Below are 7754 nucleotides of genomic sequence, written 5' to 3'. Positions count from 1 at the left end.
TGGGGTTATGTGCCACCTGAGGTTACCATACACTGGGGATCTAGGGTCATGTGCCACCTGAGTTTGCCATCCGCTGAGGGTCGGAGGTCATGTGCCACCTGAGGTTATCATCCGCTGGGAGTCTGAGGTCATATGTCACCTGAGGTTACCATCCACTGGGGGTCTAGGGTTATGCGCCACCTGAGTTTGCCATCCGCTGAGGGTCTGAGGTCATGTGCCACTTGAGGTTATCATCCGCTGGGGATCTGGGGTCATGTGCCGCCTGAGGTTATCATCCGCTGGGAGTCTGAGGTCATGTGCCACATGAGGTTGCCATCCTCGGGGAGTCTGAGGTCATGTGCCACCTGAGGTTAACATCTGCTGGGGGTCTGGGGTTATGTGCCACCTCAGGTTGCCATCCGCTGGGGGTTCTGAGGTCATGTACCACCTAAGGTTATCATCCGCTGGGGGTCTGGGGTTATGTGCCACCTGAGGTTATCATCCGCTGGGGGTCTGGGGTTATGTGCCACCTGAGGTTACCATCCGCTGGGAGACTGAGGTCATGTGCCAATTTAAGTTGCCATCCGCTAGGAGTCTAAGGTCATCTGCCACCTGAGTTTGCCATCTGTTGGGGGTCTGAGGTCATGTGCCACCTGAGGTTAACATCCGCTGGGGGTCTGAGGTCATGTGCCACCTCAGGTTGCCATCCGCTGGGGGTTCTGCGGTCATGTACCACCTAAGGTTATCATCCGCTGGGGGTCTGGGGATATGTGCTACCTGAGGTTATCATCCGCTGGGGTCTGTGGTTATATGCCACCTGAGGTTGCCATTCACTGTGGGTGTGAGGTCATGTGTTAACTGAGGTTATCATCCGCTGAGGTTCTGAGGTCATGTGCCACCTGAGATTGCCATCCGTTGGGGGTCTGGGGTTATATGCCACCTGAGGTTGCCATTCACTGTGGGTGTGAGGTCATGTGCCAACTGAGGTTATCATCCGCTGAGGGTCTGTGGTCATGTGCGACCTGAGATTGCCATCCGTTGGGGGTCTGGGGTTATGTGTTACATGAGGTTGCCATCCGCTGGGGGTCTGGGGTTGTGTGCCACTTGAGGTTGCCATTCGCTGGGGGTCTGAGATCATATGCCGCCTGAGGTTACCATCTGCTGAGGGTCTAGGGTTATGTGCCACCTGAGGTTGCCATCCGCTGGGGGTCTGAGGTCATATGCCACCTGAGGTTGCCATCCGCTGGGGGTCTGAGGTCATATGCCACCTGAGGTTATCATCCTCTCGGGTTCTGGGGTTATGTGCCACCTGAGGTAGCCATCCGCTGGGGGTCTGAGGTCATTTGCCACCTAAGGTTGCCATCCGCTGGGGTTCTGGGATCATGTGCCATCCTCGCCTGGCTTCAGGCCCAACGTGGAGGCAGTGACCTTATCTCTCATTGTTCTTTAGCTTCAGTAGTTTGTAAACATCATTGTGACAACAGTGAGCGGTGGTAAGATGATGCAATACTTGTGGTAACCTACAGGTGTGCAGACATAGAGTAACAAACATACATCTAACACACGTCAACTCTCTGGATTAACTGATGGATAACTGGTGCCCAGGTGTCTCCCAGACCTGACCAGATGTATGGCCATAAGTCTAGCACTGCACAAGGTAGCGGTTTATATTCATAATTATCATCGTCAAAATGTTGTATACATGGCCATCAAAACAGTACAGATGACCCTATTTGGGGTAACTGGCCCAGGTTGAGGAGCCCTGAGGAAGCAGATTCGTCAGCATTCACACTGTACCTGGAATCCAGTCGTCAACACTTCACTGTAGGTGATTTCTTATCTTTGTACCATTCCATCTCACGCTACATCAACGTCATCAACCAAGCCAGCAAAAAGCATGTATTATAGGGATAAGGAAAGTATAACCCAAGCGTCCCCCAACAAGTTGCAGATATAAAACAAAGAAACCTGCTCAGACAAAACTACTCACCTTCAATAAATGTCACAGAACAAATACAAACTCTAAACAGCCCAGTCACTAACCTGATCACGAAATGGTAAACAGCAAACTGACATTCCTTCCTCAACACAATGAACCACAGATCTCACAGCGACTTCTTTGGTGCCCGTTTAAGATCTACACCTTCCACACCTACTCAGCTCCTAATTATGATGCACTTTTGACCTGTTCCAATGATATCATTTCTTCCAAAGAGCACAAAGCTTATTCACGGAACACTGCTAAAAAATCAGCCACAGACTAACCACATCCCGAAACAGGAGTCATGAAAAAACTTCACAAAATCCAACATGAAACAGCTGCTCATCCACTCTTTACTCCCACTAACATGAAATGTGATTAAAACATGAAAATCTCTCCTGCCACAGAATCTGACAACATATCAAACTTTAATATAAAACCTTTGGTCACTGTAACCCAAGCACTTGCGGATACCCTGACGATACAACAAAATCCTTAACATCTAGAAATTTACCAATCATAAACCCCTCCAAGCCACTCTACTGCCCCTCATCTTAGTGCCTTATTTCACTACTATCTTCAACATCCAATTTTTGAAAAGCAAATTCACAACAAAAATATTCTCTCTCTCAACATGATCTTAGACCCAGTCACTCTTCTATGGCACTAAACACAGACAGCATACAACGCATCCCAGGTAGCTTCAACCAACTACAGCCTCCTGCACACACATATTAGAGGCAACAAACATCAACAAAAAATAGTTCATTATGCCTTGTCATAACCTTACATAAATCATAATTGGCACTATCCCTCACAACAGTAACAGATAATAGTTCACCTGCAAAACCTTCAGTCACCTTTTAACCCTGAAACACTGTCCTTAGGTCTGTCAGGCCCGACGCTTCTCAAAGTTATTCTTGCTCTGCTGGGTTCCCATATATGCACGACAACGTGGGTCCCTCTACCTTCAGTTCTTGTGTTTTATGGTGTTTGTGTCCGGTAGATCCCTGGATAGTGATAGTGTGGGAGATAAATAACATGTAAACGATAAATTGTCTACAGATCATGATAATGTAGGGTAGCACCACATCTGTCACCAGGGAGTCGGTGGTCTGGAGAATGAATACCTCTAATATTGAACTATTTCTTTTCATATCAGTTATCAGAGATTTTTATTCACAACAACAACTTCCATTTATTGTTTTTTTGCGCTATTTTTTAAGAAAGTAAAGTAAAGCTTGAGGTTTTGTTTCCAATAAATTACAATTAATACTATTTTCTTTTCTTCATATTTCTCCACCGTGTCTGTTGGACCCAAAGGTAGTGAAATGTTTTCTAGCACGTGATGATACTTTTCTTGGGCTAGTCTGAGACAGATAAGATACCAACCTATAACCTCCCGTCACCTTGAGTGGCCGATCGCAAGAGTAAAGTCGCCTTTGTTGAGGTTGTTATCATCGTCGGTTGACGAAGAGTTCAGTGTCATCAAAGAACTTTTCATATCAAGGGAATCCATCCTGGACCCTGCTACTGAGTGTGGCAAGTTTGTCATAGGGAAATTAGGATTTCTACGTTCTCCTAACACATGCTCCATACATCAAAAGTGTAATACGCTACTGTAATCTTAACACAGTGTATGTGCGTATATTACAGTGGGATACACTAATGCAGGTGTCATTATGGAGGTCAAGCAAAGAAAGTCTCTGTAAGACTAAGAAAATTGAAGCTTCAGGGCAGCTACAGGAATTTATGATACCTGAAGCAGAAAAATGAGATGTTTGTGGCTCCCTCTGACCCAGCGTTGGTAAAGTGCAAAAGTATGTTCCAGGCTGCTCCTTATCTTTCTTACTTAGCCGTTGCGTGACCTTCCTCACATATATATATCAATTACCCATCCTTTAAGAATTTCCTTTCTGGTTACACTGCATATGTCATACTGTGGAGAGAATCGAAATATCTAGTGCCAGTTTCCCCAGTCACAGCTTAACGTTATATACAGGAAACTTGGATTATTATGGAAAGATAAGACATATCTTAAACTTCATCTATGAAATAACTGGAAGATCGGTTATCACAGGTCAAGGTTTTCATAATACAAAACCAGGAATCGTAACAATGAACCTTTATACATAGCATTAACTACACATAAAATAACTTAGCTTTCAACTTTATAAATAGATTGACCTCGCCTTTCAGCAGTCCAGAACTTAGCTTTCAACTCTACAGATAAGTTGACCACAGCCAAACCTACATTCAGCAGTCCAGAATGTAACAAATTATCAAGAAAACCTGAGTCCTGAACCTGCCCTCCACATTGGACATGCAGTCGCCTCCCACCACATGGTACTACAAGGATAGAGAACTGTAAAGAACACCAGAGAACCCTAAGGTTTTCTCAAGGTTTAGGATGGTTTAATATATCTACTGGGGATAATAAAGCTACTTACAATGTGTGGATCAGGTGTTACCACAAGCATCTTTTGGGCAAGCCATCAATGCTTCCCTGATACATCCCAATCTTCCCCCACTCCCCTTACGCCCTCTGCTCTCACCTTTTTCCATTCTACACTCAGTCTCTCCTGGTACTTCCTCACACAAGTCTCCTTCCTAAGCTCACTTACTCTCACCACTCTCTTTACTCCAACATTTTCTCTTCTTTTCTAAAAACATGTACAAATCTTCACCTTCGCCTCCACAATATAATGATCAGACATCCCTCCAGTTGCACCTCTCAGCACATTGACATCCAAAAGTCTCTCTTTCAGGAGCCTATCAAATAACATGAAATCCAATAACGTTCTCTGGCCATCTCTCCTACTTACATACGTTTACTTATGTGTATCGTTTCAAAACCATGCATTCCCAATCACCAGCACTTTTTCAGCACACAATTCTACAAGCTCTTCACTATCTCAATTTACAACACAAAACATCCCAGTTACACCAAAAATTCCCTCAACTGCCACATTGCTCACCTTTGTATTCAAATCACCCATCACTATAACTCGGTCTCGTGCATTAAAACTGCTAACACACTCATTCAGCTGCTCCCAAAACACTTGCCTCTCATAATCTTTCTTCTCATGTCCAGGTGCATATGCACCAATTATCACGCATCTCTCTCTATCCACTTTCAGTTTTACCCATATCAATCTAGAGTTTACTTTCTTACATTCTATCACATACTCCAACTACTTCTGTTTCAGGAGTAGTGCTACTCCTTCCTTTGCTCTTGTCCTCTCACCAACCCCTGACTTTACTGCCAAAACATTCCCAAGCCATTCATCCCCTTTACCCTTGAGCTTCGTTTCAATCAGAGCCTAGACATCCAGCCTCCTTTCCTCAAATATCTACCTATGTCTCCTATTTTCTCATCTTGGTTACATCCATACACATCTAGACACCCCAGTCTGAGCCTTCAAGGATGATGAGAACTCCCGCGTGACTCCATGTTCTGTTTCCCCTTTTAGAAAGATGAAATACAAGGAGGGGTGGGTTTGTAGCTCCCCGTTCCCGACCCCTTTAGTCGCCTTCTACGAAACGCTGGGAATGCGTGGGAGGTTTTTTTTCTCCCCTATTCCCACGGATATATTATCATTTATTTGTTATGCTTTGTCGCTGTCTCCCTCGTTAGCCAGGTAGCGCAAAGGAACAGACGAAAGAATGGCCCAAACTACCCACATACACATGTATATACATACACGCAAATATACATACCTATACATCTCAATGTATACATAAATATAAACACAGAGACGTATACATATATAAACATGTACATAATTCATGCTGTCTGCCTTTATTCATTCTCATCGCTACCCCGCCACACATGGAATAACAACCTCCTCCCCCCTCATGTGTGCGAGGTAGCGCTAGGAAAGACAACAAAGGCCACATTCGTTCACGCTCAGTCTCTAGCTGTCATGTAATAATGCACCGAAACCACAGCTCCCTTTCCACATCCAGGCCCCACAGAACTTTCCAGGGTTTACCCCAGACGCTTCACATGCCCTGGTTCAATCCATTGACACGTCGACCCCGGTATACCACATCGTTCCAATTCACTCTATTCCTTGCAAGCCTTTCACCCTCCTGCATGTTCAGGCCCCGATCACACAAAATCTTTTTCAATCCATCTTTCCACCTCCAATTTGGTCTCCCACTTCTCGTTCCCTCCACCTCTGACACATATATCCTCCTGGTCAATCTTTCCTCACTCATTCCCTCCATGTGACCAAACCATTTCAAAACAACCTCTTCTGCTCTCTAAACCAAGCTATGTTTCTTACCACACGTCTCTCTTACCCTATTATTACTTACTCGATCAAACCACCTCACACAACATATTATCCTCAAACATCTCATTTCCAGCACATCCATCCTCCTGCGCACAACTCTATCCATAGCCCACGCATCGCAACCATACAACATTGTTGGAACCACTATTCCTTCAAACACACCCATTTTTGCATTCCGAGATAATGTTTTCGACTTCCACACATTCTTCAAGGCTCCCAGAATTTTCGCCCCCTCCCCAACCCTATGATTCACTTCCGCTTCCATGGTTCCATCCGCTGCCAAATCCACTCCCAGATATCTAAAACACTTCACTTCTTCCAGTTTTTCTCCATTCAAACTTACCTCGCAATTGACTTGTCCTTCAACACTACTGTACCTAATAATCTTGCTCTTATTCACATTTACTCTTAACTTTCTTCTTTCACATACTTTACCAAACTCAGTCACCAGCTTCTGTAGCTTCTCATATGAATCAGCCACGAGCGCTGTATCATCAGCGAACAACAACTGACTCACTTCCCAAGCTCTCTCATCCACAACAGACTTCATACTTGCCCCTCTTTCCAAAACTCTTGCATTCACCTCCCTAACAATCCCATCCATAAACAAATTAAACAACCATGGAGACATCACACACCCCTGTCGCAAACCTACATTTACTGAAAACCAATCACTTTCCTCTCTTCCTACACGTACACATACCTTACATCCTCGATAAAAACTTTTCACTGCTTCTAACAACTTGCCTCCCATACCATACATTCTTAATACCTTCCACAGAACATCTCTATCAGTTCTATCGTTTGCCTTCTCCAGATTCATAAATGGAACATACAAATCCATTTGCTTTTCTAAGTATTTCTCATATACATTCTTCAAAGCAAACACCTGATACACACTTCCTTTCTTTGCCACTTCGGAAACCACTTCTGATGCTCTGTACATGCCTTCACCCTCTCAATCAATACCCTCCCATATAATTTACCGAGAATACTCAACAAACTTATGCCTCTGTAATTTGAGCAGTCACTCTTATCCCCTTTGCCTTTGTACAATGGCATTGTGCAATCATTCCGCCAATTCTCAGGCACCTCACCATGAATCATACATACATTAAATAACCTTACCAACCAGTCAACAATATAGTCACCCCCTTTTTTAATAAATTCTACTGCAATACCATCCAAACCCGCTGCCTTGCCGGCTTTCATCTTCCGTAATGCGTTTACTACCTCTTCTCTGTTTACCAAATCATTTTTCCTAACCCTCTCACTTTGCACACCACCTCGACCAAAACACCCTATATCTGCCACTCTATCATCAAACACAATCAACAAAACTTCAAAATACTCACTCCATCTCCTTCTCACATCACCACTACTTGCTTATCACCTCCCCATTAGCCCCATTCACTGAAGTTCCCATTTGTTCCCTTCTCTTACGCACTTTATTTACCTCCTTCCAAAACATCTTTTTATTCTCCCTAAAATTT

This window comes from Panulirus ornatus, chromosome 38 (genome assembly GCF_036320965.1).
Source record: "Panulirus ornatus isolate Po-2019 chromosome 38, ASM3632096v1, whole genome shotgun sequence".
Lineage (NCBI taxonomy): Eukaryota > Metazoa > Arthropoda > Malacostraca > Decapoda > Palinuridae > Panulirus > Panulirus ornatus.
This window is presented reverse-complemented; position numbering follows the sequence as displayed.